Source organism: Petromyzon marinus, chromosome 12, assembly GCF_048934315.1.
Source record: "Petromyzon marinus isolate PM22_M1 ecotype Great Lakes invasive population chromosome 12, UKy_Petmar_22M1.pri1.0, whole genome shotgun sequence".
In the NCBI taxonomy this organism is placed as follows: domain Eukaryota; kingdom Metazoa; phylum Chordata; class Hyperoartia; order Petromyzontiformes; family Petromyzontidae; genus Petromyzon; species Petromyzon marinus.
The window spans coordinates 5,429,742-5,448,941 of NC_133678.1; the positions used below are offsets into that span (position 1 = coordinate 5,429,742).

General features: G+C 43.0%; 1 protein-coding gene across 7 annotated transcripts in view; it reads left to right on the forward strand.

Annotated features, from left to right (window-relative positions):
- VPS13B (vacuolar protein sorting 13 homolog B) overlaps positions 1 to 19,200 on the forward strand; it is a 305,573-nt gene that overhangs the window by 194,586 nt on the left and 91,787 nt on the right. The window lies entirely within an intron of this gene.

Sequence of the window (19,200 nt, forward strand, 5' to 3'; positions counted from 1 at the left end):
AGTAATCCGGCAGCATTAGTTTAACAAGCGTGATGAGACCCAAGCCTGATGAGATCCAGAAGGTTAAAACCGGTCCAGAGGTTTCTGGATTAAAAAAAAACTGTTCGATAATATCAGTGTGGAGAGCCAATAGGGCCGATGGACTGAACAAGATTTGGAGTCGTACGCACGCACGCATGAGTAAAACTACTTGATGACGAGACCCAAGCCTGATGAGACCCATAAGGTTTAAAACGGTCCAGAGATTTTTGGATTTTAAAAAAATACATATATTCTGCTCAGTAATATCGGTGCGGAGAGCCAATAGGCCGATGGAGTCATACGCGGAGAGTTCTTCTTCTACATGCGCGCTCAAAAGCACAGTAGCAAGTTATGTATGCGTAGGCTGCAACACGTCACCACTGTGCTGCCCGCTTACGTAAACAATTACTAATTTGCGACATTAAGCCTAGAGGGTTACAGCGTCACCTTTCAGCAATCATCACGCGCCGCGTTGGCGTCCTCTTCACAGTAAATTGCGCCTGGCTCGTATCCGTTGCTTGGGGGGCAATTCTTAGTCGCCATTTCCCCTCCCGGCGACTACGACTGCTTACTGCTCACAGGGGGGGCAGCGGCGCGATCGGGAAAGTGGCGCCCGAGCACGATCTCGGGAATTTCGCGCGGGGAGCCGCCAGCCTCGAGGAAAGAAAAAAAAGCATCTACAATCAGTGACTTGGAACGCGGTGATTATGCACGAGTAAAATAAAAAGCGTGTTGTGAATGATGCGAAGAAAGCGTTGATACGCGCGGATGCTTGGGGCGCGATATCAGAACAATGTCTGAATTAGCTGAACGATGAGCAATTGCTTATTTAGTCTGTGTTGTGCGGCCGTCCACCAGCGAAACGAGTTTTAATTCGGTTTATCGCATACAGTGCACTCGTATTAATTCATGACTCATATTTGTTGATGCTATGATATGTATTAGTGGCTAAAATTAATGATTATTTTATTTTGTTACAGTTTAGAATTCTGTTTGAGGGAGGCTTTAATGAATCACTATGCAGGAGTCGTCATTTCTGTGGTTATGGTTTAAAGTACTATATATTTTCACAGCTGAAAAAGGCGACGCAAATTTTTCTTCCGTTGTAAAGCACTAGCAGCTATATTACCAACTCCTAAATGCGCCTTCAACAAACCAAGGTGACAGACGTGCTGGTGAGAACAACTATCGTTAATGCGTACAACAAGCTTGAACTGTTAAAACATAGCCAACTAGAATACCGAGAACTAGACTTGCAGCTCCCACGAAGTGGCACTATTCTTGGTAAAATGTTTTGCTCAAATCAACAAAGGTTATCATTTAAACCTCATCAGACGTGCATGGCATATTTCAAAATAAATTACTCACTTGATGCCCATTGGATTCCTGTATAGTGCAACTTATTTTGCTCTTGTTGCATATTTGTCATGCGTTTTCTGATGAGGTCATTCTTTGTTCATTCATGTCTGAGTTTAGCTACTTGAGTCACAGACACTTTCACTTAATTATTCTTTCCGAATTGCTCCAAGCCGTTAGAGAATAGAGAATACTGTGATGTTCATCGAGATATATTTCCCACACGTGTTTCAAGTGTATTGTTTTAAACCTGTTTAACACGTAGGTTTTTGCGACCAATATCATCCATAATATAGTATTTTTGGGTTCGATCAGCGTAAATGTATAAATGTGTCGTTAAAACCCGCCACCACCCGACACAGCCAACTAGTAAGGGTTGTCACGTAAACAGAACGTGGCCAATTCGTCACTAGTACAGCACTAACCGGTGTGTTGGGGAGCCAAGCCACAACATTTACAATCCGAGTACGACGTTTCTCCAGTAATTACAACTAGCTTCATCAGGCCACAGCCAGATTTGTGGAGAAGTCCACCTGTTTCGTTCCTTACGTAGAGGCGTAGATGTGGTGACTACACTTCTGCGCTCTTGCTCAAATCCCCGCCTGGATGAAGGCTGTTAATGGGAGTTGCTGGACCATACTTGGCCATGCTGGTCAGTGCGATTTAAAGTAATTTCTAGAACTGGTTAAGATATCATTCGCCGCTGATGTTGGCCTGGCCAGGAGCCAAGCCCATGTCGCTGGTTTGATAGCACAATGCAGCTAACCACTGCGCCACCGTTCCACCCCAAAATCTTTGTAAAACCGCATGTAAAAACCTGTTTATTTAAATGTTCTATCTAATTATGCTCTGCCATTTCTCTGCCATGCGATTTATGCTCTGCCAGTCTAAGTATCTGTCCTCAAAGCCAATCCATGAGTGTCGTTGCCAGTTGTATTGATCCATATTCTTTCTTGAGCGAGCAATGTCTCTCATGACGTCAAAAACGTCAAAAAAAATGTTATCTTCCATTTGTCAACGCGGCCCAAAAAAAATGTAATCTGGTAGGTCAATAGCATTGGTTTAACCGAACATGACTGCTGATGAGACACTGCATGTCAAAGGCAATCCAGAGTTTGCTTGTTTTGAACCAATGCGACTGAAAAAAAATTCGCTTCCAGGAGCCCATTTGGCCAACAGGAGAGTAAAAATAAAAAATTAGTGGAGAGACAAATATTGGAAGATGCACGTTGTTTACTAATTTATTTTGTGGTTTATATTCCCCACAAACACACGAGTGATTTTGTGTTACATTTTCTTTAAGGATGCGCCAGGGGACATTATCTCCGCAGAATTGCAGGCCTTCTCCAGTATCTGTTTTAAGCAATTATTCATTAATCTCATTTGCTTTTCTCCATTGCTGTCTCATCAGTCTTAGTAACACTCACTTTTACATGCATTCCCCACAGTATTTGTATCATGGTTTTACGCATTTAATAAGCTGCTTATCTGTGATGCCACGTGAGTGAAACCCATAGTGATATTTATTTCGATGCTGAAAATTTTTACGAAAACTTTAAATTACGCAAAGAAGCAGGGTGGATGCTTGGAATTACACTGAGAGACAGAAAGAGCAACTCGTGCATCAGAGAAGGCGTGCAAGTTAGAGACATCATCGTAACCATTAAGTGATAGTAAGCGGGCTTGTGCTGTACCGACAAAGCTCGATTATTGCAACTCACTACTTCACGGGACGTTTGGCAAAAAAACATTACCATGCTGCAGCGCGTACAAACTACTTTGGCATGCGTCTTGATGGGTACTGCAAGACCTGACCATGTCCGTCCGGTGCTTGATGAGCTGCATTGGCTTCTGTTTGCCGAGCGAATACATTATAAGGTCGCGCTCATTACACACAAAGTGCTTGCCACACATGAAGCACAATACCTCGCTGAGCTCGTCAAAGGAGCATAAACCATCACACGAACTCCATCCTCGCAGCAGTGCTTTTGGCTAACCATCGAACAAAGACGGTGGTCACCGCATCGCGCGCTTTCAGATGCGCTTCTGCGGCCGTCTGGAACGCTCTTCCTTCCAATATTAGGAAGCCATTGGAACTATGCACTGTTAAATCAACATTGAAAACTCATTTTTTCAGGATTGCTTTTTTGTGTTTAGTTTGTTGTCCTTCCCCCTCACCTTTGATTAGCAACGGATGGTGAAGTACAGTGCGAAAGAAGTTCAACATACATTGTGTCGGACACGTCGCTCGGAGAGATGTTGATGGGCAGATGAGGTTAATAGCGGAAGGTAGGAACATGCCCGTCAGGACGTCCACTGTGAGGATGGAGTGACAAAATCAGCTTCTGTGAAGGAGCTAAATAGATTTTTACATCCAAGAGATAGTCATTGGATTGGTTGGGGAGGTCTTTATCCAATAGTGGATAGATCATGCCTGATGATGATGATGGTTTGTCAATCTGGGCAGGTTGTAGAACGCTGATATCACATCACATTAACCATCATTGCAAATTTTCCCACATTCGGTGACGCATATGAACATGTCCTTAATATCGTAAATGGACGCCGATGATGTTTTTTTCTTCTCATTCTAGTTTGTGTGTGTTCCCCGGATGTTTTAAGTTTTATTTATTTATTTACGTTTATTTGTTTTGGTATAGCCCTGTGAGACATTCGGCTCTTGAATCAGGTGCAACCACAACAAACAACAAAACACACGAACAAGAAAACATCTTAAAGTGACTATGTGACTGTGCAAACAGAAAATCCATTTAAAAAACCAGCAAAATATTCGTGAAAAAGCACCGTACACCAATGCTGTGTGCAAAAAATCCCAGTGGGATGCAAGTCAAACAACAACAACCACAGGAAAACTTAGATTAAGGCCATAATAATAGCGCTTTTCTGAATGCTCAATGACACTTTGCATAAAATCATAAAAGCAGCAAAAACAATATCAAATGGTAAAAACACTAAAAACACATCAAACTTAGCTAAACATTAAAAGCCATCAGTCTAACTCCGTACTGCAACAAAAGAAACATGTCCAAACCAAAAAACGTTTTCGAAATCACCAAAAAATAAAGCCATAATTGCAATGTAACAGTGATCATAGGGACTGTGACCGACTTTTTTACAATAAACTACATAAATAACATGTAACACAAAACCATAGAGCCATAGCTGGCTGCATGAGTTACTCCAAAACACAGAAGCATCAGTCGGAGTATCAAATTTTTCGATGCACCTTTAAGATCAGCACGCTAAATCAAAATACAGATAATACTTTGCAGCGTCATCCGGAGCGAAACATTTTATTTTATTTTACGCCAATGAATAGCAGTGGCAGCTAGGGGTGTTCAACTCCTCTAGAGCAGTTTTGAGAGAATATCTCATTGGTAGCGATTCAAGTTGCAGTTTATTGGCAATAGCATTCCAGACCCTGGGGGCATCAATAGCAAAGGCCCTTCCTCAAGTTTTTGTACGGCAATAGGGAATGTGAAGCTGGTAAATGAGCGAAGACCTGAGGTCAAATTTGTTCTTTGAAACAGAGAGGAGATCCAGCAGGTAGTCTGTGGATTTTTTTGTAAGTACATCGTGAATAAATAAGATCTGGTGCACAAGCCGTCGAACATTAAGAGATGTTAAGTTTGACCCAATGTAGAGATCACAGTGGTGAGTCCTATATGGGCAGTTCAATGTAAATCTTAAGGCCGAGTGATAGATGGAATCAAGCTTCTTCAGTACAGTACTTGGGCTGATTTATACACGATGTCACAGTAGTCAAGTAGAGGCAGTATGGTAGCTTTTATCTTAACACTGTTTGACCTCCAACCATCTGTGAATACAGTTTGGGTGCGAGAAAAGAGGTAATTTTGTAACCATTTTACTGCGGTTTTTTTGCAAAAACCGAGGCCACTTAGTTTACTAAGCAGGGTGTAAAGAATCATAACGGATACAATTAATGTTGCTGTTCGGCGCCAGTTTTGTCAATCGACGCGCCACTGGTGTCTGTCACTAGCGACGGGGATAATCGCCAAGTCCAAGAGCGTTGACCATTTCATAACAAAATGCGATTCAATAGGCAATAGATTGAATGCTGCATTATTTCGTCCAGCTAAAAATGTAAGTGTTTTTTTTTCTCCCCAATTAAGTTACAAAAAAAAGAATGTCCACTCTTATTGTTACAAACTTGTTGTGCAGTTGATGAAGCAGCAACAGTTATTCGTATTTTAAAATAAAAGCACGTACGATGGCACGGTATTTATCCAAATGGAGCTCAATTATGCATTACTATGTCAACATTGCGATCATCTAATTAATTTAAACCGCACAACAAAGGTACTCACTAATGACACTTTCCCTAACAGCCTCAAACAACTGTACACGTACAAGGATTGGTTGTATTTTAGCACGAATGTACAATCGCAGGCTGACCCGAACCTAACTCACTTTCAGCTCAACATATTATCTCAAGATACGCTCACACGCATGCATTATTGTATCTCATGTTCGGATTCTTGTGCAAACTAAGGTCGCCCTGCATATGTTCAACGACATTTCTTTTGCTCGTTAATTAATTAGGCTTAACGACGCCTATCTGCTGAGATATGGACAATTTGTCGCGTTTAATGACGTGTTTGTGTTTACAATCGGTGATGATGAGTCGGGACTGTTTTTTGTTTGTTCACGTGACTGCTGAGCGTTAAGCAGTGTTAGACAGACGAGAGTGCCGTGTCGAGACTGCACATCGGTGTTCAATATATCCGGTGCTTCAAAAGGAATGTTCACGCCTAGATCGGACGATCGTTTTTGATGGGAAAAACGAACGGATAATACTACGCTGTAACGGGATAACAAGTGTGACGTTAATAGCTTCAACTGGTCAAAGAGTCTCTCCAACGCGTTCGCCGTCGTTGCCAACGCGTGGCCCGGAATCTTCTCCACGTGCTCCTCCAGAGCCCCGAGGCGGCAGCACATGTCACGTGGTTTCGTTGTTGTCGCAAATTCTCGGAAGCGTTAACATTTTTTTGAAGCACCCTGTATCCAGATTCTGCGACTGGGCAAAACGGACGAGTGTGAACCAAAGGAAAACTTCTGCTAGCGTTAACAAAAAGAAGATATATTTGTAAAAAATGTTCAATATATCCGTAACATGTTATGGGACATGCCGTCTTGTAAAACGTGATACTAAAATGTGAAAGCCCATTATCCATCGTTTATATAACGTTAAACTAACAAAGGAGGATGGGACACAGGGATAGCTGTTTAAGTATGAAAGTAAGGAACAGTTTAGGCTCACGGCCTGGAAGATGTCACTTTTTTTTTACAAGTGGACTCTAGAAGACACTGATGTTTTATGCAGGAGAGGCACCCGCTGAAGAAACACTCAGAAGTGTATACGTTTCAGTTTGTGATTAAAAGCACAGCACTATAACTCACATTTATGTTTACAACTGAACCTTAACGTTGAACAGTGTTGTGCGCAGCCTTTTTTATTTTAAAATTTCAATCATTTACTGGCCAAAAACATTATCGCACAGGGTCAATTGAATATGATACGTAGGCATCTCTTACGAGGCGTTATAGTGTCCACCAACTATCGTTCTATCTCGAGGTACTTAGAAAGCTATGAAAAAGCTCACAATGTTATTATATTGTGAAGGTGGTTGCAGACCAGTAATACAGATGGGGGGGGTGGGAGAGAGAATTGACGCTTGATGACTTTTGAAAGTTTGGGTTACACGTCGAATACCCGGCTCAATAACTCAGCAACGCTGCATCTTACGACCACGCTCTGCACTCAGGAGTGTCATTGAGTGCGTCTCTCTGTTATCACTGAGACACAAATAACCCTTCGGTTCAACTTAGGTTAGCTGTAACTACATTTACAGCCCTTTGTCAATCCACTGCTGGATGAAGGCCTCCCCACACCGTGTCAGTCGTGGGGGTTGTTTGGCTTCATCTTTCTGGTTGGTGCGGGTTGCTTAAAGGTGGGTTCCCGGAGGGCCCGAAGAAAAATTAACGCGACCACGGGGAGATAAAACTTGCAAACTCCAAATATACAGCAGGCGTCCGGGTCTTTATTGAACCCGCGACCTCCTGTATGCCAGGCGAGGCAGTTAACCTCTCCGCCACAGCAGCACCCGTAGCTACAGTAACGGTGCGTATTGTCGTACGGATTCAGTTGATGAATGCTATTCCTCATTGCTAAATTTGCAGACAATAGAGACTGACAGACGTCAAAAATATTTCAAGGCGTTCTTTAAATGAAGGTGAAAATTGTATACTTTCCACGCACAGGATATAAATGATGTAGGCAAAGATATGAGAACATTTAAATGGGCATTAACGTGCCTGTGGAAATAAGTATATTGTTAAAAAATTGTTGCATAGTCATTAAATATTACATAACACTGTCTTGTAGTTATGTAAATTAACTTGAGTGAGTAATTACATTAAACGGATGTGATTAATTGGGGTTAATGTGTCATGCGAAAGATTAATGTATCCGTTTAAACATGTCGCTTGTATTTACAGCAATGTCGCACTGCGTTTTTTCTTGGGCCTAAGTATTGTTATTCCCGACGTGTTGTTTCACAGGTTAAGTGTTAAACATGTGATTACATTTCCGCGTCTTATTTTTTTTTTTTAAATCGGGAGAATAAAAAAAAACTACCAAAGTTTGACAATCCCTCTAAAATAAAATAAATAAATCTTCCGCGTATTAGCCCAATTAGCAATCATGAAAATTTGACTCTCCCAATACGCACAATAGCCCATATGAAATGTTTACAGGGGTTTCCTTAATGGCTGGTTATGCTCTCGTTTTAATTGAATTACAGCAGTACACTTACATTAAATAAAAAGACGCGGCACGAAATGTTAGGTTTTTTGTTGTTGTAGATAATGCACATTCTTTGTCAACGGTGCGCACGGGGCAGGGTACCTCTCATGGCATCATTGCACAGTGCACGACATTGTTCCGGGCGGTTGTGCCGACCGCAGAGCAACTGAATGTAATCAGCCCGAGTCGTGTGAATTCGACTTGATACGCTGCCCTCTCTCCGCCTTGTCCGCCTGGCTCGCTGGGCCCCCGTCGCACCAGTGGCATCACTGCTGTGAGCCGAGCGCCTCGGTGTGAATGACACACAGGAATCCGTGGGCACGGACGCGGGCTTTGTAAGAGATCTGATAGGGAAACGTTTGCATTTGGCATTTATTTTTTTTTGTGCCAGAAACCATACGAATTCGTAGGAAGTGTTAAGGGAAAAAAAAAAATTCTGATGGAATTAAATTCCCCAAATGAGGCATTGTGGTGTGACTCAGTAGTGGTGGGAATGTCTGGGATCTTTACGGGAAAAGTTTGATTTCTTTTCCCTGTTTGTCCCATGCTCGGGTATTATGAATGTCGCTAAAATAAGGCCCTACGCTAAGCTTCGGACTGCTTTTAAATCAAACTTGCACGTCTTTATTTAGTCACGTCTTTTGTTATCACATTTCCATGGATGAAGGTAAGAGTGTGTAATTGAACTTACATTTTTGTTGTTGTTGTTAATTGTTGTTTGATGTCAGCTGTGGAACTGCAATGAATCACATAATTACCGTAGGTGACCTTTTTGCTCTTTAGTCTTGCTACTGTCCGTTAGAACAATCGCTTTGTTAAATTACTTTAGGACGCGCAATGTACTTCACGTGGATCGCATTTCGCTAATGTCCTTTCAGCGCGTTCCTTTGTACCTATCGTGCAGATTGTTGCTGTATACAGTGCACACAAAAAGGAGCATCTGGCAAACATTTTATAAGGTCTTTATTCGCAACGGATATCTATATTTAGGAACACTTGTCAGTTCTAGTAGAAGGTACCGGCTAGTCGCCTGGTGCTTCGGTTACAAGTTTACCCACTTATAAGTGGCTCTAATTATTTTCTTGAAATTATCCATGTAAAAAAAACCCCAGGAATACATACTAGTACTTGTAATATCTTTATTACATTATGAATATCATTTACAGTTTACATGACTTTATTTTTACAGCGACGCAGATTGTTTCCTCTTGCTAGGGGGCCAGCCTTGTAAACTTGCAACAACGCGCTTTGACGAACACGCGCACGTACACACACGCACGCACGTGTCTGTGCTTCCAATTTACACGTTAAACCGGTGCCCGTACGTTTTCCTTCGCGATCGATCGTATTTCGAGCCGCTCCTCAGTGAAGACAAAGCACCCCCCATGTATATGAACAAAGCCCTCATGGCTCTTGCCCACTTGTCAGCTTTGGCATCAAACCCTAAAGGAGGTGAATGACTTGGTTTGCTGACGACGGAGGCCATGTGCTTAAGTGTTCGGCAAGAGACTTAAATGCAATTTAGAACTTTCGGGTGACCCAGTCCTAAGAGTCGAATTGAATGAAACTCCATGCTGTTATTTTAGGAACCAAAAAAATATTAGCTATCGATTTTTTTTATTTCTTAGCATAGACTTATTTTTTGCATCAAATTTTGGATTTTAACCCCTCTAGAACATCATAAAAATGTATTTCAGTCACATATTGTCGATAAATGTACGAGATATACTCTGGTTTTGCATTTACAAAGCAACTACAGACTTACATGTCCTGTTCCATTCATCATCAGTGGCGCCCTGACATCAGTACACTTATTGTTACGTGACCAGTCCTTTAGGATGAGGGCTGTTAAATTACCATAATATTACGACGTTTTGCGAAGTTTTTTTAAAGTAAAACATTTTTTTGGCTGACCATTTTTTTGTTGTCGTAAATTGTCTTTGAAACTCCTGCGAGCCAATGGAGGTTTTGAACATTTTGCAAAGGAGATGTAATCAGTCACGTTCCCTTCCCCTTGTGCACATCTCCCCTCTAGCCGTTCACTGCCTCCTCCTTGTCGGTGCGCTGTGCCTCCGTATTTTGTGAACATCGTACATTTTTGGTGTGAACACGTTGTTTTCGGCTGTGCCTTCCCGACGCGTCCTCTTCCAATGTTTCCCGTCCCTCCATACAGATCACTCTGATGCCGTCATTCTTGTTCTGTGCTGATGCGCCAGGATCTCTCTCGCAAACACTGGACGTCTTTGAAAAAGAGCTTTACAGCTCATCGGATTCCTGCAGTATAAATAAATATTCTGATTTTGATTCTGAACACGCTGGGAAATTGGCTAAAAGGGATTTCCCGTGCAATAAATAAACGTTGAATTTGATTGGATTGCCGGAATACGGTATAACGTACATATGAATTGCATAAAAAAAAATAATTGTGCACAGTCGGCTGCTTAATGAAATAGTCGACTTATTAATTGGCAGCGCGACTGCATAGGTTTTTTTTCGTGGTTGCGCTCAATACGTCAATACTTTCTCAAATTGTCCCACGAGTTGTCCGACGTGACGCCAAACATTTCGCTCCACGTGCAGTTCCCGAAGAAGCTTCCCGGCACGGGGATCGAAACGGCAGGCATCGCGCCAAACAACACGCGGCACAACCCTTCGATTAACACGGTTGGCTACGTACGGTGTGAAAGAAGTTCAACAAATACCTACAACCCGAGAGCCCATCGGGGAGCTATAATTGACGTTGGCCCTTCGGAGCAGAGCAAATTGCTTTTGAAAGTAAACGCAAACAACGATGGTCCGTTTCGATCTCTCAGTGTAGAATGCGCACGTGCGTGTGTACGTTGAACTTCTTTCGGAACCGTACGTAGACAACCCGTGCTGATCGGATGCGCGTGCGAGTGCATGCGCGCGTCGGGGGAGAGCACGGGACCGCTGGTGATCCCCCCTCCAGGGTTATCCGAGGTTTTCGCCGCCATCGTTGTGTGGCAGATCGCGCGTCTTGTTCTGCGCGGGTAGGGCAGCGCAGCGTAGCGAGGGAGCAGAGCGTCGTCTGCTGAGACTAAACCCCAGCACTGTCAGGTGCGGATTGCTGAGCACCCTGACAATTCTGAGGTATTGTCTCAGGCAGACCGGTGGCTGTTGTTGCCCGGCTGATCGCAAGTGGTGAATCGGAGCCAGCGGGAGAACTTCTGCACGGCACTCAAATGGATCCACGGGGGACACAGACCGTCATGATTAAATCTCCAATCAATCATTCTACGTATACGCTTCCAATGTGTTTATTTTTTTTTTATAAAGAAATGTAACGTGACATTTATTCCAGAAACCGTGTTTTAATCGCCAGCGTTAAAATTGAACGGGCATTGTTTCGCACGTGCATGTTACCCCCGCCCGTGTTGTGCCCTTGAGCGTGAGTCTTCTTTTATTTTCTTTTTAACACGCTTAAGATTGTCGCACGTACAAATTGCGGCAGACAAATTGTTCGTTCACGAAGAGCGATTTTGAGTATTTTAATAATACGTCCGCACCATGGTTGGAGCTGCGTAAAAAAAATAAACACGGTTTGCCGTCGCACGTATCCCGAAGCTGCGCCGTGACGGCGATGCGCCTGGCTCCTGCGAGCACTGCGACGTGAAAAGCACAGCAAGTAGTGCTCAGCAATTAGGCGTAATAATTAAAAACAACTGTAATAATCCAGTTTATTTAATATTAAATGGTTAATTTAATTGAATTTTCTCGTATAAATATCACACGATCCTAGCGTAAATCCGCGCGCGTCAAAGTCGCTTAATTTCACGATCAGAATTTATTTTACTCATTTGGTGAGGCTTTTTTTTTGCATTAATTTAATTGAAAGATTTTATTACGACGGCGGCGGCGGCAAAATGCCATTATCGGATACCCCCTCCGAGGGGCTGCCAGGCGGGGGAGGAGGGGGTGCGTGTAAGTTGTTCGCTCTTTCTCTGTCTAAAGCCTTACCTAGGTAGGGGCGATCGCAGAGTCCTGGGAGTTGCCGTTCGGCTCATAGAGAGAGCCACCGGGCCCGCACTGTGCCAGGCTGTGCCAGCCAGAAGGCTGGGCTGGACTGAAGAGACCTCCGCCACTGTGCCAGCCTCTTATTTATCGCGAAGGCTCAAAAGGCCGGGCACCCGGCTTCCTTGAGCCGCATCGAAGTGAGGAAGCTGCAGTTGTTGAGAGATAACGTCCGGGGTTATTTATTTTCCAGGGCCTGCGTAAAGGAGATATCTTGTAATCTCAACCGTGTGCGTATGTAAATGATTGCTGTTGGTGTAAGTGTTATGTAGATGGCAGTTTTTGTTGTTGTTGTTGCGTGAAACGGGGAATCAATGGTTTTATGTTTAATTGAATATCAATAGAGATCTGTGTTGTGCAGTTGGTGAAATTTTTAAGGTTTACTGCAAGCTGTAGACTGCGTGTGATGAATCATTGAAAAGTGTTTTGAGCATTATCTATAAATACACGCTGTCAAAACTTTTATGTACTTTGTCAAAAATAGATTCCGGTCACGTAAATTTACATTTTATAATGTGGATATAAACACATGGCGTAAGGAAGTCTACGTCCCACAATAGATTGATACAGTGCTAAAAATGTATTCGACTGGCCTTATTTGTTTTAAGCTGTAAGCATGGGGTATATTATCAGTGCAGGTTGTACAGTTTATCAGAGCTCAAAGGTAATTTTCTCAATAATAATAATCATTGCTGCATGCACTTGAATGCGCATATATTTGATTTATAAATATGTCCCGTCTGGTATGCTGTTTAAACTGAAATTGCCCCGAAGTACAATAGTTTCATCCAATTTATTTATATTTGTAGTATAACTGCAAGCAGCATTCGAGCACGAAGCGCCGCAGCCTGCGTAGAATCTGCACAGCGTCACCCAACGTCGCGGGAAGTGTGGACATTTCTTCGATAAATAAAAACCTTACTAATTGGCTGTGTTGGGTGGTGGCGGTTAAACGACACATTTACATTTACACGCTCTAACCCAAAAATCCCCGAACTTGGATATAGCCAATCGCTCGCTGCCCTCTCTTTTTGCCCATTGCATGCCGTGGGGCATTCATCGCGGTACGGTTCTTTTGAATCTCTTCACTTGGAATAATATCCCTCCGGCTTGTCTTTTCGGTGATCCTCCGGCACCCGCGGGCCAAGCACAGCACGCGTGCCCATGAGCTCGCTCCTCCCTTGCTACTCTGGCATTTTTTTGGCGCGGCACCAGCGGCGTTCGCTCGCTCGCTCGCTCGGATGGCCGGCCGGCCGGCCAGCCGGCCCCACATCTCGCCACGCGTCGTCCTGCCCCCCCCCCCCCCCACCCACAGACTCTTGCGAGCTTGGAGGTCGTCGCTGTTGTCGACTCCTCCATCTCAGTCTATCTCAAGACCATCTTCCTCTTTTCGTCTCTTAGAATAATAATAATAAAACACTTCCTCCTCGCCGTGCGATCCGCGTTCTTGCTACCCATGCGCGGAGTGTCGCGATGTGCTTACATTTAGATGCGCCATGAATCGGAACCGCTGTTTCTTTGCTTTGTCATGAAGTGACAAATGCTATTTTCCTTTAGAGTTGTTTTTTGTTTTTGTAGGACAAATTAATAAATAACTGCGTGTTATTTTGCGCCAACTCAGTTTAATACGAGATGCGTCCGTACTGGCAGGCCCCGATTAAGTTTGAGGCTGTTATAGTTTTTGGGGGGGGGCTCCCTGTGTGTATCTTCAATTCCTTCCCTTCACTGTTTTACCACCACCAATGTCCAATGCCAAAAAAACTCCATCGTAAATTCCGTTGGTTATTTCAGGTTTCGTTTTTAGATGTGACATGCAAATCTTTGCATTCACTTGAAGCGAACAGCACTTGAAATTTCAGAGTGTAACTTTCAGTAATAAACAAAGTGGTGCTATGTTCTTCATTAACGAATTACCCCTAGACCGTTCATCGTAAGTGCTACAGTCGTGCATTTCAGCCATTTTAAAGCAGTGCCAGTGTGTACTTTTGAGGGCCTTCGCAATCCGAGGCCCTGCGTTATTCCGGCCCTGCATCCTGAGCAAGTGTTGCCGCGGTTGTTCCTAAAGTCGCGCCGTGAACCCGGCCACCAAAGTTTTATTCCCGGTCATGGCTAACATCAGTGGTCAGTGATATTTCAAGTGGTCCACATTGTTCCGTGGTGGCTTGAATAGACGTGTCCCATCATTCGCTATTTGTAATTTGTCCGCGAAATTGTGTTTTAAAATATTAATGAGCACCTGTGCGTCTCTGTATCTGCGTAGGTTTGGGCAGCCATTCACAAGCAGCACTTAGCACGTAGAGGCACATCCAACACAATATAGACAGCTCTAACCCTGTAATGTGAATGCTTTGCTACGATTAGGTATAGAACGTTCTGGTTGTTCTATTGCTGTGCTCTGGAGAAGAGCCGTTGTGCTAGAATGTTAGCCTGCAATATAATATTCCTGTTATAACGACGGAGCGGCTGTATAGTGGTTTGCAACCTGCATTATAAACCTGACCACCTGAATCTAGATTTTAAGTTTTCGTGACTGCAGGGATCCATACTCTTTTGTTCTTTCGGTAATATCACGTAGGTAGAAAAATAAAATAAATAAAATTAACCTGATGGCGGGCACTTGTGTTGCGCCCGAAACGTCGTGATTTTATTTATTTTATTTTATACCTACGTGACTTTACTGTCCACCTTAGTTTAATTCCCGGCCACGGCTAACATCAGAGGCGAGTGATATCAGAATTGATGATCCTGCTCTCTCCCCCCACTTCACAACCCGCACGAGCCAGCGTGGTGAAGTATGGTGAAGTACGGTGAAGTATGGTGAAGTTAACAAAAAAAACCATGAGCCTTTAAGGCATTGGTGGATTGAGAATGGATGCAATTTTTTTTAAGAAGTGTCATTGGTGATATGTTTTTTTGTATTTGTTTGCATTTATATTTGTTTGCATTTATAGAGTCGATATTCATACATACTGTCGTTCATGTGCACGTGTGTTTATAGGACGCAGTTTGTATGAAGAGCAATACATATATGTATTTTTACCGGGACCGTATTTATATCGTGTAAAGCTAACCCTCATTTAAAAGTTGGTTAATTTCTGCAGATACTTTGTCTTTCTTCTTCATCTCAATCATTTAAGTTTTATTTGCTTTGTTACACAGACAATGGTCCCGTTTCGCCAGTTTCCCGGCCATTGAACAAGGGAGACGCGTGGTGCTTGAGCACAGAAACAACAAAATTAACGCAGACAGAAACTTCAGTCTCGCAGAGGACAAGTACAGGGTCCTCGAGGAATATTGCTCAGTTGATAGTCTGTTGTTGGATAACATTTGTTTTCCTGATTTGCTTACCTTTCCTCTGCTTTGCGCTCCTATCGGGTTTTTTGCATTGTTTGTTATAACTTTCTGATCCGCCCCTACTGGACATCTGTGAAAAAGAGCTTCATAGCTCATTAGATTCCTGTAGTATAAATATAAATTCTGATTTTGTTTGAGTTATATATATAAAAAAAAGTTATTCAAGAGCCTTGACGTAAGCTGAAGAACTCTATCCAATGTTCACATGATGCCTAAAACTCCTCGGTTGGTTGAGAGAGACAAAGTATCGTACTCGTTTGCATTGACTTTGACAGGACAGGCTGCCACTCGTCAAAAATGCGGAGTTCTCCCCTTTTCCTTCCTACCTCACTGAAGCGATCCCCAGGTGTGCGCATGCGATGAAGGCCCTGCTGCACCAACCAGTATCACCGGCACCAGCTTTGTCCCAGTTTTGATTTGAAGCTGTGGTAACTGTAGGAATCCAAACTGTTTGGTTCTTTCGGATAAAGTCACGTAGGTAGAAAAGGCAATAGATCATGACGCACCAACAAGCGACCGTCTTTCAGGCGACCGTCTTCATGTCGCGATCGAAACATCCTGATCTGTTGCCTTTTCTAACCTACGTGACTTTACCGAAAAGAGCCAAAGAGTTTGTCCCAGTTTCTTTCTCTGAACTCTTGTCTCCAGTTACATTCTTAGGATAGAGGCTACAAGTGCTTTTGGAAATTGAACTTGATCATGAAAAGAAACATACCAATGCGCCAACATTTTTATTATTTGATACCCACGTGACTTTACCGAAAGAACCAAAGAGCATGGATTCCTGCGGTCACGAAAGCTTCAAATCAAGATAGATGTGTAATTATTTTATCGTACCATGATATTCGTATCAGGAAATCTCGACGTTGACTAAGAAAATGGAGCAGGGGCTGAGAAGTACGCACATAAACGTGGAAAGGCTCGTGCTTAGAATTACACCGAAACACAGAAAAAGTGCAACACATGTATGTGACAATTTACGTATTGAATGTTCAAATAAATTCAGTGCCCCTGGGCAAGCCTAATCGGTGGAAGGGGATGATGATGGCCAGTGGTAGAAATCAATGATAAGAGTGGCAGTAAACGGATTGAATGCGATGACGCCTACCAAGGAGATGGAGTGATGAATTCAGCTCGTGTGCAGCAGCTCGATGGGTTGTTACGTTGTTACGGGCGCCGCGGTGGCGAGATGTTAACTACCTCGCATGTTATACAGGAGGTCGTGCTCTCGGTCCCGACCCTGACGCCTGTATATTTGGGGTCTGCATGTTCTTCCAATGGTCGCGTGGATTTATCTCCCAATTCCACCAGTTTTTACCTCAACATTTAGAAACATTTGTTTAGAGTATTTGGCCGCATTAAATTCCCACACGATACGCCGCTTCGTTGAGCTATCATTCGTGGCCAGATCGCTTCTGAAAAAGAGCTATACAGCTCAGTGGGCCTTGCCTGGTAAAAGAAAAACGTTTTAGTTTAGGTCTGTGAGATATAGCGATAGGAGACATTCATCAAGTAGGGGCTAGATCATGGCTGACCATGATGACATTTATAACCCTTTCTTTTTTGTTAGTTGGGAAAGAAAAAAAACAGGATAATATACGTCGTAGCAGTCTAGATTTTATTTTAATTATTACTTAAATGCTTGATTTAATCTCATTTACAGTTGTGGGAACACACTTCAAATTATTGAGCTTGAGTCACATTATACTTGTATATACGGCTGCAAATGGATATGTAGAGCTCTTATGGCACCTTATGGACAAACATATTTAAGTGACATTGGGTGGGATCTATATGGGACAAGGCAAGGATTATTCTTTTAAACACGCATGCCACCATTTTTTCATATTTACCCTGAAAATCACACACATAAATATCGACCAAAATGTACCCGCATTAAGGTAACCATTCAGAATCTTGGCTCTTGACGTAAATGAGCGAATGCCGTTTTAGATTAACCCACGGGTATATTTTCCTCACGACAAGTGCTCACTTTCAATGCGCTCTTAAGTTCCAGGAGTGCGGTGCGTTCAAGTGGGCCGAACTTGACATTTTCCACACGGGAATTTTCCCCAATCATAAAAAAAACGCTGTCACCCTCTTTCCTTCCGGCCTCGCAGAGGTGACGTTGCTGTCCTGCGCCCGCCCTCAAACGCACTTATCAGGCCAAATCCGCACGTTGCCCATGAGATCCCGCGTGGCGATAGCCGGCCACCTAGGTCGCCCATTCCGCCGAAGCCCTCTGTGGTCCTGAAATCCGGCCGGCGTGGGTTTTGACGTCCCATTCCCGCGGCTGGGGTTCGGTGGTCAGCCGCACTGAAGGCAAGGCAGCAGCCTTGCCGGGAGGGATAAGGGCTTGGCTCACCAAAGCTGTTTATGGCTTCGTTTTATGGCTTCTGGCTTTACTTGTACCCAAAAACGTTGCCACAACCCACAACCCTTTTTATAGACTCTACGAAAAAGAAAAAGTTTTTTAAAAATATTTCCCAGTCAACTTTTTTGTTATTTAAACATCATGTTTTAAATTAACAAGATGGAATGTTTTCAAGACGTTTATATATATACACACACACGGAATACTAGGTATATGAATAATAAAGCAAAGAATGCAGTAAACAACCCCATTAATTAAATTTTCTCTTTTCACCCGAGAAGTATAAATGATTTCAGCACGCTCCAAACTTTGAGAATTATTGGCGTACAAATTGTGTCTTTATTGGGATTTTTTTTATTAAGTAAACGTTATTTTCGAAATATGTATTATTATTTTTTATAAAAAAGTGTGATCGACAGCTGGATCTTACTTCAAATTTCAGTGCAGAACTTAGGAATTTCAAAAAAAAATATTCCCACTTTTGGAACTTGGCATGAAGCTCTGTTCGGAGAAAACCTTGCACTGTAGCTGACACTATGAGCAAATATTCAAGATGATTGAATGTATACAACAAGTCTGTAAATGTTCTAGAGGTTAGCTAATTTTGTCTCCTATATAGGACACACACAGGGAGAAAATTCTCAAGCCTGTCTGCCGTGAACATGATCTGTTTCCACTTAGAAATGTTAAATTGGGGAAAAATATGGATATTGGGATTTAAGTTCAATCCATTCTGCACTGCACATCTGTGGGAAGTATCTGGCTTTTAACCGTGGCACAGCAAAGCATGTGTACGAGTGCTTATTTTTTTTACTTTGTCTTTTAAAGTTGAAAATTATAATTATTTGTCTATTGTTTCCATATGAAGTTGGACATTGTATTTAAACTTGCCTGAAACTTTTTTTTTTGTATTTTAATTTTCTTTGATCGGTCCCACATAATGCTCGAACACCTGCAGTCATAATGTTCATCAAACGTTCGAGTGAACGGATGGGAATGCATTCTTCCATGTCTTACCTGCGTGGGGATAGCGACACTGCGGTCGTGCAGCATAAACTCTCGCCAATGCGTTTTTGGGTCGTGCCGTGCGTTGTTCCGCACGATGTGCGACGCTTCGCTCCATGTGCCAGGGGAACTTCTTCAGAGAGCGAATTCGGAATTCCCTTGCCCCATTCATTTCCTGAAGCAACCGGGAAACACAGTCGCGGAGGGGATA